Source organism: Mus caroli, chromosome 19 (genome assembly GCF_900094665.2).
Source record: "Mus caroli chromosome 19, CAROLI_EIJ_v1.1, whole genome shotgun sequence".
In the NCBI taxonomy this organism is placed as follows: Eukaryota; Metazoa; Chordata; class Mammalia; order Rodentia; family Muridae; genus Mus; species Mus caroli.
Window position 1 is genome coordinate 3,789,349 of NC_034588.1, and position 13,173 is coordinate 3,802,521.

Here is a 13,173-nt window from a genome sequence, read left to right on the forward strand (position 1 = left end):
GATATAGAGCAGGCAGTCCTGGGCTGCGTGTCCTACTACCCACTGTCAATTAGGTATCTGTAACCCACAGCCACGTCCTGGTGTCCAGGAGCAGGGTCCATAAGGAGTCCTGTTCAAGCTCCCCAGAGTTTATGGTCTCCGAGGTCAGACATCAGATAGCTGTACAGGTAACAGAGCCCATGGAAGAGAAGAAAATGACAGGCTCAGGAGTCGCTGGCATGCTCTGCAAGGTGGCTGGGGTGGGCAGACAGTGATGCTAACAAGAGCTATGTCCACTTCATGACCTCAGAGGCCTGAAGGACACCACATCTGAGAGCTGGGTCCCAGCCTAGCCCTCTGGATGGGAGTGGGGATGATGGGGCATGATTGGGGGGGGGCGTGGAAGGATGCTGAGTGATAGTGGAAAGTGATGGAGCATGATGGGAGGTACAAGCCCCACCAGCACCTCCAGACTCCCAGGAAACATGATCTTTATAGTTAAAGACGGGACACAGGTTGGGGCTCCCTCCTTTGTCCTGGGCCCTGACCAGGAGCTCCGAGGGGAAGGATGGTTTGTGTGTACAGCACAGGCTGGTGGGGTAGGTGGTAGCGAGATAGAAGGCATAGTGATGAGCCTTGATCTAGTCACCATCAGGGACCCCAAGGGAACAGCAGTGAATGGGGGGGGGGTGGTATGGGGCACATGTGGTGCAGGTGTGCTTCTGCCAGACAGCAAACCCCAGGCCCCGCTTAACTGCACCATTATTTATTTTAATGCCTTCGTGGTCCATGTTAGGGTGCAGGTGAAATATGGCTGTATCGTTTACTGGTGGGGATGTTAATTGCACGCCACAGAGAACAACAAACCCACATTGGAGGTATAGATCACTATGGCAGCCCCGGCAGACTGTGTGGGGTTGGTGTGTGTGGAATGGATAGTTGGAGGAAGTGCTCTGTGAGCAGCTCTGCAGAAGGAGGATGGGGAAGCACAGGAGATGTGGACGTCAGGGGAAGGGTCACCTCCCAGGTTAGTGTCTCTAGTGTACATTGTCAACTAAAAAATAAGAACTTTGTGACCTCTTCTGAGGGCCAGATAGGGCTGGTGACTACCTCTGTCCTTAGTACACACACACAGAAGCCACCAGGGTGCCAGGGGCAATGAAAATGGGTTAGCGTGGCTGCCCCCACCCCCACCCCAGTGGCCTGGGTTGATCTGTGTGTTGAGACCTCTGAGCTATGAGTGTAAGAACTTTCCTTTCTTCTTAAACATTGTTGCACACTCTCTGCCATCCCTGGGCAGGAGCAGGAGTCAGCAGGGAACATGAGGCTGCAGGGAGAGGGTAAAACACCCCTAATGCAACATAGCCACATGTGCAAAGGCCCCGGGGCAGAAGATAAAGTCTGAACTCAGTGTCTATAGCAGTACCTCACACCACAGCGACTGATTGTAATCATGAAGTCACACTATGTACAAGGTCCTGAGAGGGAGTATATCAATGTGTGTGTGTGTGTGTGTGTGTGTGTGTGTGTGTGTGTGTGTGTGTGTGTGTGACTGATGGCAGACCTGGGATACCTCCAGAGCTTCACTCTTGCCCCTGTATAGAGAACATAGGCTCTGGGGGTATGCATTGCTGAGTCCTGGGGTACACATGGTCCTAGCAGGAGACAGAGTGCCAACCCCCAGTCCTAGCACCCAGAGGGGTCCTTCACTATTCTCTTCTAGCAGACAGGTCACAAGGACACTCACCATGTATAGGACAGGAAGGAGACCCGAGCTTCTATGGTCCCCAGGGCCTCACCTCATTCTCCCTGTATCCCAACTATGTGCACTGCAGAGGAAACCGAGGCCTGGCCATGTTATTAGACCTTGGGCTTAGCAGAAAAGGCTGCCCTGAGTTTCCTCCCCAGACTTAAAAAAGTAGGGTGTGGTAGCAGATCTTTTTCATCCCTGTGCTTGGCGGTGTAGACTGGTTAGTGCAGTATAATTGGTGAGTCCCAAGTCAGTGGAAGACTGTCTCAAAGGCCTGAGGTATGACACGCAAGGTTGACTTCTGGCCTTCATATGTACAGTCACACACATCAGCAAACCCCAATTGCTGGGAGGGGCCCCGCTGGATCCGACCCAGCACTGAGTTCCCACTCTGGACATCCAGGCCAAGCCCTTTGCTGGCCCCAGTGGTCAGTGTGGCCTGTGAGTCTCAGAGTCTGTCTGTAGGCCACACTCTCACTCCCCTGAACAGGCAAGCCCTTCAGCCCAACAGCCACTGGGGAGGAGAGGACAGCACAGTCCCGATCCCAGTGAGGCCATGCAGCAGCTACTGGCGGGGGAGGGGCTTGGAGGAAGATTTATGAGCTGGGTCAAAATTTAATTTGGGTGGAAGATCCCGGCCAGCCAAGCCGGCTGCCCCAGACAAATGGCCTCGTCCCTGCTGGCTCACACCCCATGCCAGCCTCCCCATTCCTCTCCGGAAGGCCGCCCGCCGCCCGCAGAGAAATCATAGCACCAATTTGATTTGGGCAAGAGCGTCGGGAACTGGGGCTTGTTTGCACTTCAGTTTAAAATTGAACAGGACAGAATCAGCACTGCCTCTATCGGGGCCTCCCAGCCTTCCCGGGTGGCTTCTCCCCTGCCAGTGGGGCCCGCTCAGCCCACCTGCTCCCTACATGAGTCCCCAACAATCTTGGAGGCTCCACCTGACCTTCCGGCTTCTATCTGCCAAGTACCCCCCCCCCAATGCTCCCCATGGCCTGACAAGCTAGAGGCTTGAATCCCATTGCCATGCCAGGGAACTCAAGCAAGAGATGGAAACCGTGAACCTCCATGTTCCCATCTGCATAATGGGAACAGTGTCACTGCATAAACAGGCTGGATGAGGGGAGCTGGGACGAAACATGGAGTGTTCTGACACGCATGTCCATGACTCTCCCACAATCCTCTGGGTTTGCTTCCTGCCAGGGCTTCTCCTTTATGGGCACGGCTCAGCAGCCTTTGTTCTTCCCAAAGGGCCGGTTGGAAGAGTGCTAGTGTCCCTGAGGATGGGACAAGCTATTCTCGTCCTCTGCCATGTGTTGGGTCCCTTCTAGTACTTCCCCAAGTGGGCACTGCCCACCCATATTACAGATATAAAGAGAAGTTCAGGGAGGGGGGCAGGTGTACAGCCCTCTACCTTCCCAGCTCCTGTTCAGGTGAGGGGACAGGAAGAAGGCGAGGGGGCCCTCTCTCTGAGCAGCACCTTCCCCAGTGCCCTCTCTCTGGCATGTTCCTGCTACTGTTGGCAGAGATCCAGGCCCAGAAATAGCCATGTCACCTTCGGAGGCTGAATCCTGGGCTGCACTGCCCGAGGCCTGCAAAAGCCGAGAGCAGCAGGCAGTGGCAGGCCCAGGAAGCCAAGTGCACACAACAGGCACGCTCCTGTATGTCGGGTGGGGATAGGCCCTGGTCTCCTCCATCTGCCCTTACCTCCTTCAGCAGCTCCGTAAACAAGGCTCCAGGCAGGGGCTGGCAGACCCGGGGGCTGTTTGCACTGGCCAGCACTGGCCTCACACACACACACCCAGGATGAAGCCATCAGGGCTGTGTTCTTGGGGGATCTCTAACCATCCCCAAGACCTCCAGGATCTTTTCTTCAGTCACCCTGAGTCTGGTTTCATTCCTCATTCATGCCATGCTCTGTGCCTATCAAGGCCCTGCTTGCTCTAGGCTGGGGGCTCAGCCCTGTTCCTTACAAGTGCAGAGCTAATCCTGCCGGTGTGGTGTGGTGTGCTCACAGGGGTGGAGAGATTAATGTGTCAACACATTTGCATTGGAACAGAGAAATGAGAAGCTAGCTCATGGTGAAGAGCTGGCTGAGGCCCTGCCAGCCAGCTCAGCTGCCACCCCACCCCTGCCCCACCCCCACCCCCACCCCCAGACCATGCCTTCCCAGCATCTCATCAGTGTATGGCAGCTACTGCTGCCCCAGCCTTGACCTAGAGGGGCAAGCTGGTGTGCCACGCCCTACACTGTCTCCCACTTGGATCAGGACAGCAAGTCCCAGCACTGACCTCGTGTCAGCATCTCCCAGCAGCCTCTCATTATTTACTTATGTACATATTTATTTATTCCCGGCTCGACTCTGAAGGATTTGCAGTGCTTACAGAAATATAACAGGCAGATCCGAAGGGAGTGGGAAACCCAGGTGGCTGGAGTCCTCAGGCTGCAGTTCAAATCCTGATACTCACTCGGCCTCCTTTTTACCCACGTTGTCCTCTCTCCTCTCTGAGTGCAGTTTGCTTGCTATACAGAGAGATGATGTCATACAATGTATGATGCTTACAGTGGGATGATGCCATACAGTGGTTGATGCTGTACAGTGAGATGATGCTGTACAGTGAGATGATGCTTACAGTGGGATGATGCTGTACAGTGAGATGATGCTGTACAGTGAGATGATGCTGTACAGTGGATAATGCTGTACAGTGAGATGATGCTTACAGTGAGATGATGCTGTACAGTGAGATGATGCTTACAGAGGGATGATGCTTACAGTGAGATGATGCTTACAGTGAGATGATGCTGTACAGTGAGATGATGCTGTACAGTGGATGGATGATGCTGTACAGTGGATGGATGATGCTGTACAGTGGATGATGCTGTACAGTGGATGGATGATGCTGTACAGTGAGATGATGCTGTACAGTGGATGATGCTGTACAGTGAGATGATGCTGTACAGTGAGATGATGCTGTACAGTGAGATGATGCTGTACAGTGGATGGATGATGCTGTACAGTGAGATGATGCTGTACAGTGGATGATGCTGTACAGTGAGATGATGCTTACAGTGGATGATGCTTACAGTGGATGGATGATGCTGTACAGTGAGATGATGCTTACAGTGAGATGATGCTGTACAGTGGGATGATGTTGTACAGTGGATGATGCTGTACAGTGAGATGATGCTGTACAGTGGATGATGCTTACAGTGGATGATGCTTACAGTGAGATGATGCTTACAGTGAGATGATGCTGTACAGTGAGATGATGCTTACAGTGAGATGATGCTTACAGTGAGATGATGCTTACAGTGGGATGATGCTGTACAGTGAGATGATGCTGTACAGTGAGATGATGCTGTACAGTGAGATGATGCTTACAGTGAGATGATGCTGTACAGTGGATGATGCTGTATAGTGAGATGATGCTTACAGTGAGATGATGCTGTACAGTGGATGATGCTGTATAGTGAGATGATGCTTACAGTGAGATGATGCTTACAGTGGATGATGCTTACAGTGGATGATGCTTACAGTGAGATGATGCTTACAGTGAGATGATGCTGTACAGTGAGATGATGCTGTACAGTGAGATGATGCTGTACAGTGAGATGATGCTTACAGTGGATGATGCTTACAGTGAGATGATGCTTACAGTGGGGTGATGCTGTACAGTGAGATGATGCTTACAGTGGGGTGATGCTGTACAGTGGATGGATGATGCTTACAGTGAGATGATGCTTACAGTAGGATGATGCTGTACAGTGGATGGATGCTGCTTACAGTGAGATGATGCTGTACAGTGAGATGATGCTATACAGTGAGATGATGCTGTACAGTGGATGGATGATGCTGTACAGTGAGATGATGCTTACAGTGAGATGATGCTTACAGTGAGATGATGCTGTACAGTGAGATGATGCTGTACAGTGGGATGATGCTGTACAGTGGATGGATGATGCTGTACAGTGAGATGATGCTTACAGTGAGATGATGCTTACAGAGGGATGATGCCATATAACCCCTGGAGGTATGTGCTACTGACCCCAAACCTGGTCTCAGCTGATATGGCCACCCCCAGCAAGTGCTGGATACAGAGGTGAGCAGGGTAGTGTCTCCTCACTGCAGCCTCATCCTCTTCCACCCTTGAGGTTCCCGTAATTAGCATGTGTCCTTGGCCTCCAATATGCCTGGTGCTGATTCCTGTCTTCCCTCTATGGTCTCGATTACCCTGCTTACAGCATCATCCATGTCCCACTTGTCTCACGTGTCAAGTGCAGAAATGCTTCAGGTTCCTTTTAGAGAGAAGCTCTGTGGGTAGTGACACGTCAACATGCCACACACATCAACATGTCCCCACAGGGTAGAGGAGGGCAGCACACTGGAGTCTCATCAGGTATAGGACCTCAGCCTCACCCCAGCTTCCAACCTTGAAAGTTCACATCCAGCTACCAGTTCACAATGACCCAAGCCTCTGGTGGCCAAGCTGTCTGGGCAGCCTCGAGCCAGACTCCTAGCCTTTCATCTTGCCTAAGGATTTCCCCAATTGTCCTGTCTCATGTCTACTGGCTGAGAAGGACTCCCCACAACCCCAGGGCTCTGCTACTCTCTTCCCACCAGTAGTACCGCCATGGGGGCATCAGTACCGCACGATCCTCATATGTCAGTCCCTGGTCCGACCTTCCTGCATGCCCCAGCCTGCCATCTATGTCTCTGCTCAACACGGAAGCCTCACACTTCTTAATCTAATTGTGTGAGCTGGTTGTTGTGGCGCCACACATGACCAATTTATTGATCAGCTGTGGAGATGGTGCGGCCATTTGGGAGGCAGCGGGTGGAAGTGCCAGTTCAGAGTACAGAGGCACAGAACACTGCAAAACCCTGGCCATCCAGTCCCTGGGTCTCAGCTCCCTGGCCACCCTGAAATTCTCCAAGGCAGCTGCTAGGGGGAGGTCCTCCTTGGCTGGGGACTTTGGTGGGTGGGATGCCATGTGGTTGATCTCCCAGACCTGGCTCTGGCCTCACCTCACCTGCTCAGGCCAAGTGGAGAAGCATTTATGGAGTGCCAGCTGAACAATCTCCTCCTGTCCTGTCTCCACCTGCCTTGTCCCTCTCCTCTGTGGCCAGTAACCACAACCACCTGCTCTGACAATACCCATGGCTTTGAGATAGTCACACCCGTGCTCACAGAACCCCATGTATCAGGCAGAACCCTTGGAAGGCCAAGACCTCTCTTGGGCCATTCTTGACATTCTGCCAACCCTGTCAGGAGGGTCTGGCCAGGCCAGGCTACAGAACCACAGTACCACGATGTCACCGAGTGTCCCAACCATTGCACAACTAGGGATCAAGTAACTTGGTGACTTCATTCTTTGTATGTTTATTTTGTGTGATGTGTGGACAGAGCCTGTGGCTTTGCACGTGCTAGTATCTATCACTGAGCCACATCTCCGTCCATGATAGATTTTAAATGATAAAGAAGGATGCTTGGGCTTAATCCCAGCACTCAGGAAGAAGAAGAAGGTGGACTTCTGTGAGTTTGAGGCCAGCCTGGTCTATGTAGCAAGTTCCAGGGGAACCAAGCCTAGACAGAGAGACCTTATGGAAAGAGGAAGGGGGGAGTGATCACATGGGGAAAGACCAACCTTGAACCTTGATAATATCACCTAATCGTGACCCAGTGCAGGGGGCTTCAGGGTTGTTGGGGGTCCCCTTAAAGTGCCCCAGCTCTTACTGGGAACCAGAGTTCTTGCTGCCAGAATTTGCCTGTTGTGGCCACCTGTCTTTCCCCTGAGCAGCAGCTGGCTCTCAAAGCCATATAGGAATCACCAGAGACCTTCTTCTCTCCCACCTCCTCTCTCCTGCCTCCTGTTTCCCAACACCTGCTTCTAGGGTCCTTAATAGTATAGATCTGTAGAATGGGCACTTAAAGAGGGGGCATCCTGGAGGGTCATACAGGCAAAAACTGTGGTGCAAGGACTGTGTTCCTGTATCCTACACTTGATCCCTGCTCAACATCAGCTGTGTGCCACACACCACTCAGGTCCCTATCAGGCAGCTTTCACAGGGCCCTTTGACTCAAAATTTTGTCTTCATTTATAGATGACAAAACTGGTGTTGCTTCTTGTATGACAGAAAAACTCTAGGGATGTAGCTTAGTTGATAGAGCACTTGCCTTTAATAATCTAGAATCAGGCATAATATGTTTTACAACTGTGAATACGTAAGAATCTACTGAATTCTAAAATTTAAAGGGTGTGCATGTGTGTGTGTCTGTCTGTCTGTCTGTCTGTCTGTCAGTCTCTCTGTCTCTGTACAAATGCCATGTAGGTGCAGATGTCTGGGGAAACCAGATGAGGGCGTCAGCTTCCCTGAAGCTGGAGCTCCAGGAGGTTGTGAGCCACGGGGATGGGTGCTGGGAACTGAACTCCAGCCCTCTGGGAGAGCAGCAGGCACTGTTAATCACTGAGCCTTCCCTCCAGCCCCAAGGGGTAAGTCTGATGGTCTGAGAGTGATAGCCAGCCCTCCACACCCATAGGTTCTATATCTGCACATTCAGACTGAGCCTGGGTCAAAAGTACATGGGTGGGGGCTGTCTGTAGGCTGTGAACAATAAAACTATGCCTGTGCCTAACAAGCGAGGACTTTTTTCTTGTCATTATTCCATAAACAATACAGTGTAACAGGAATTTACATAGCATTTGCATTGTATTAGGAATTAGAAAGAATCCAAACACGATTTAAAGTATACAGAAGTATACTGGTGGGCTGTGTGGGAATACCTCACAGTTTAGACATACAAAGAGCTCCGGCATCTGCAGGATCTGGGACCTCAGGAAAGGGGCAGCCTAGAACCATCCCCTGTGGATGCCAGGGGTTGGTTAAGCATTTCAGGTTTCAAATGACTTTAATGGCTACGCAGCATTTGTCAAGCCTGCACGAGGCTCTGGGTTCCATCCCCAGCTCCACCAAAATAAATAAATAAATAAAAATTTTTAAAAATGGGGCTGGTATGGTAAGATGGCTCAGCAAGTAAGTGTGCTTGTCATCAAGACTGACGACCTGCATGCAATCCCTGGGTCCATGTGGTGGAAGGAGGGAAACAATTATCACATGTTGTCCTAGAACCTCCACTCATGTGCCAAGGCATGTGTGCGCACACACACACACACACTGTAAATAAATGAATGAATAAGCAAGCAAGCAAACAAACAAACAAATGTAGCGGTGGTTTGTTTTTAAGACTTAAAAGATGAGCCGGGCAGTGGTGTCGCACGCCTTTAATCTCAGCCCTTGGGAAGAAGAGGCAGGTGGATTTCTGAGTTCGAGGCCAGCCTGGTCTACAGAGTGAGTTCCAGGACAGCCAGGGCTACACAGAGAAACCCTGTCTCGAACCCTCTCCCTCCCCCCAAAAAAAGACTTAAAAGATGAAATTGAACCAAGCTTATATATAAAGAAACCAATCTTGGGCTCAGAGTAGGGAATTAGATTGCTCAGGGATGTCTGCAGCTGTGGACGACCCAGGCCAGTTTAGCTCTTCCCAGGAAATTCTGTCCTCCCCCCCCCCACACACACACACACTGTCTACTTCTCCTTCCTGGGGCCCTGGTGGTCCTCAGGCCTGACTTCACCTCCAAAAGGAAGCCCCCCACCCTCTCCCTCTCCACTCTACCTCCCTAACCCTAACCACTCCACCATCCATCTATCCATCCCTCTTCTCCAGAGATGTTAGGGCCCCACTATCTTGTCCACCTCCTGCCCTCCTCCCCGATCCCAGTCCATCCTCTTACTGTATGCTGTAGTATCTTGTCTCCACCATCGGCTGTCCTATGTACACTGGTCTCAGAGCTTAACTTTCCCTCCCATCATCTCCTCCTTACCAAAGACCTCCCAGAAAGCCTAACCCTCCCTCTAACTCTCAGAGGTACCAGCAGCTTGGGGAGGCATGGTGGAGGAGGCAGAATTGTGTCCCATGTCAGGTCCATGAGTCGGTTACTGGGGTGGGATGCAAGCCAAGGCCTCTCCCCTACTTCCCCACCCCCAAACCAGCACACTCACAGTGGTCTGCAAGGGTTTATTACAGAAAGGAGGGACCCAGCCCTGTCTGCACTGCTCAAGGCTGTCCACACAGCAGTCAGCCAGTTGGCCTCTAGGAACCTGAATCGAATCCCAGTTCACCCTTACCTTAGAACAGAACCAGCCTTCACCAGGGTCCCCCATTTGGTCACCACCCCCACTCCATACCTTGGCTTTCTTTTATGTTCTGGAACTTGACACATCTGTCCCCCACTTGGTGCCTGCTGGTTCCTCCACCAGGACACTCCCCAGCCATCCAGCTCCTTGTCCTCAAGCTGGCCTCTGCCCAAAGTCACCATCTGCTGCCTCCTCAGTCACCCTTTCTGAAGCGGCCCCTTCAGATTAACTCTGGCATCCCTGAATGTGAAGCTGTCTCCCTTCCCGGTGAGGTCCACCGGTGTCTCTCCTTCCCGGTGCACTAGGGACTGGCATTGCTGTTGCAGCAATGGTCAGAGGATAAAGAAAGGCCCTTGTCTCTGCACAGGGACAGAGTGCACCTATCTCTTAGACCCCCAGGCTGAGCCCACCCAGGCAGCTCCCCTCTCGGTTTCTCCGTGGCTTGGAGGACTAGCCAGGGCGGAATAACCAGATTAGCCTAAGCGGCTCCTCTTGTTTCCTCACGTAATTGGATCGAGGTGGTGTTTCAGTGTGGCTGCATTTAATATTGTAATTCTGCAGCTGCCTCTCCACTGAGTGCAGCCACCAGGCAGGCCATGCAGGGCTGTGGGCAGGGGGCTCGATGCTAACAGGGTCAAAGGGCAGGAAGCAGAGATACTCTGTGCCCAAAGCCACCACTGCTGGGCATGGCTGTGGAAGGGGCCTGGGACTCAGGGCCTTCCACTTCCCTGTGCCTGATATCACACCTGAGAGACAGGGAGGGTCCAGCCTCGGGATGGTCTGGGAAAGGGGCACCGTCAAGGTGCATCGAGCAGCAGGCCACAGTCCCCAGGAGTCCAAACGTGTTCTGTCATCACTTTTCTTGGGACAGGGCTAAAGAGACCTCAGAAGCCAGGAGCCCAGCCAGGTCTTGTATTTGTGGGTACTCCCTGGGCTGTCACATTGCTAGGTGACCCCAGAGATCTAAGCTTGGATGTTGAAAGTGCATCCAGGGACTAAGGGGGAAGGACATGTAGTAGTGTATGTGTGTCCCTTTGTGAGTGTGACGGCTACTGAGTGTGCCCATTGATCTGGTCTTGGTGAACAGATGTCTGTCCTGAGAGGCAAGTTTGCCCTGTGAACAACACTGCTTACCCCCAGCCTGCGGTGCTGGGTCTCGGCACCTCAGTACCTGGATCATCAGTGTAGCTCAGTTGGTACAGTGCTTGCCTTGGTTACATGTGAGTCTGAAGCCAACCTGGGCTACAAGAGACCTTGTATCGAAAAAGAAATGGGGCCTGGGGGGTTCTAAGAACAGGACTCAGCTGGGGAGCAATGCAGCCGTTCTGTTCTCAGATGCCACTCCAATAAGGATGGCTTCTGCCACTGACCACATCTGGGCCCCGTCCAGACATAGATAAATCCCACTGCCTGACCAGACACCTGGTGGCAAGTGAGTAGCCACCCTTGTGGTTGGTGATTCCAGCTGGTTCTGAGCGTTTTGAAGACCTCAGGACAGACCAGCTTCTGACACCCAAAGCATGACCCAGGCCCTGCAGGTCTGAGTGTCACCCCAGATTATGGGCACTAGGACTTTGGGTCCCCCACCCTGCCACCCACCCACCCCTGCTTCCCACCCGCTCCACGTGACTGCAGCTGACGACGGCTTCCATCCATCACTCTGCCCTATTTTTAGGAGGTGATAACCCAGCTGTGAAAATTCACTCCCCGTGAGGAAGTGAGCCTCAAGTGGGCGGTGAGGGAGGATAGCAGGGTACAGGGCAACTCACTGCAGACAGGGACAGAGGCCGGGGAGCATGTCTCGAGACCCGTACCAAGGCAGCACACAGAGAGGCTGCATGGCTGTGCCCTGCTTGTGCCAGTACCCACCGGCTCTGAGCCTTGGTTCCCCCAGATATACAGCAAGTACACCATCACCCTCGTCACAGACTGGCTCTTACCACCTTCCTGATACTTTGTACCCCTTCCTTGGAGATTGGACAGATTAAAATATAGGAATGCGTTTACATGAATATTTCAGACAAACAACTTTTTAGCCTAGCCTGTCCTACCCAATAGATGAGGTAAACTTATCACACACACACACACACACACACACACACACACATGCACACACAGAGGTTTCATCCTTGAAATGTCACTGTTTGGTGTCTCGTGTTTCATTTACTCAGTCTGGTAACCCTGCTTCCTTGGAGCAAGCTCCTCTCACCCACTGTCAAACAGAGTGGCCAACGGGTGCTTGTGCAGCCCGGCTGTCCCTCTTCCTCCCCACAGCTGCCATTCCCTCTGCTTTTATACTGTAAACCACCAGCAGCATCCCAGACTTTGTCTAGGTCAGACTTCCAGACCCTGAAGGTGGGGAAGGCCAGCATTTGCCTGGGCTAGGTAAACTTGTATGCCTTGCCCTCCTCTCAGAGCCTCAGCTTTCCCCTCCGGAAAACGGGATAGTAAGTGTCCACCAGGAGATGCTGTTGAGTACTTGGGCAGACCAGCTGAGCCCTTGAAGCAGTGAATCAAAGCTGCCCACAGACCCCCCTCCCGTGACTGCTTCATTCACTCATCAGGGATGACCTGTGGCCGGTCTGCAGTGTGTTGTGTGTGGCTCTGGATGCTGAGGGAGGAGAGGAGGGTGGATGCTCTGGGTGAGATGAACCTCGGCACCTGCCTTGCAGGGAGCATATCTCCCACCTCTGGAAAGAAGGGTCCTGAGGCATCTGGGGAGGGTCTCAGGTTCTCACGTGAGGTTGTGGAAGGCTGAAGCAGGAGGTGAGGAGGACAGGATGTTGTGGGACAGTGGGGAGGAGTCTGCTGCTGGGGTGGGGCAGGTACCTCTGGTTGCCCACCACCTGTGGGAAAAGCCAGGCGAGAGCAGGGGCGGGGTCGCTCCCCTCCAATCCTACATCAGATTCAGGCTCTTCCCTGTGTGTCACCACAGCTGTGTGAGATCTTTCACATCTGGAGGAGTGGGCCAAGGACCCAGAGACAGAGTGGAGGCGGCAAGGGCCAAACACCCTCCTGCCCAATCTGCATCGGGCTTGCGCCTGTCCGGGACTCTGCCGTCTAGAAGCTGAGTAGCTTTTAATTAGTTGCTTGGTCTCTCTGAGCACTCAGTTCTCTGCTGTAAAATAGGAACAAGAAAACTGAGCCGGGCGTGGTGGCGCACACCTTTAATCCCAGCACTCGGGAGGCAGAGGCAGGTGGATTTCTGAGTTCGAGGCCAGCCTGGTCTACAAAGTGAGTTCCAGGA

The 13,173-nt window shown here is 52.6% G+C and overlaps 2 protein-coding genes across 3 annotated transcripts in view; one reads left to right on the forward strand and one right to left on the reverse strand.

Annotated features, from left to right (window-relative positions):
- The window catches only part of Macrod1 (mono-ADP ribosylhydrolase 1), a 143,788-nt gene that overhangs the window by 62,859 nt on the left and 67,756 nt on the right, over positions 1–13,173 (forward strand). The window lies entirely within an intron of this gene.
- The window catches only part of Flrt1 (fibronectin leucine rich transmembrane protein 1), a 71,440-nt gene that overhangs the window by 24,388 nt on the left and 33,879 nt on the right, over positions 1–13,173 (reverse strand). Inside the window, exon 1 of one of the 2 annotated variants that reach the window (XM_029472747.1) lies at positions 3,440–3,508. The exons of the other annotated variant lie outside the window; for it this stretch is intronic. The gene's annotated coding sequence lies outside the window, so the exon portion shown is untranslated. Of the gene's footprint in view, positions 1–3,439; positions 3,509–13,173 lie in introns of those variants that run through there. 2 annotated transcript variants of the gene reach the window in all.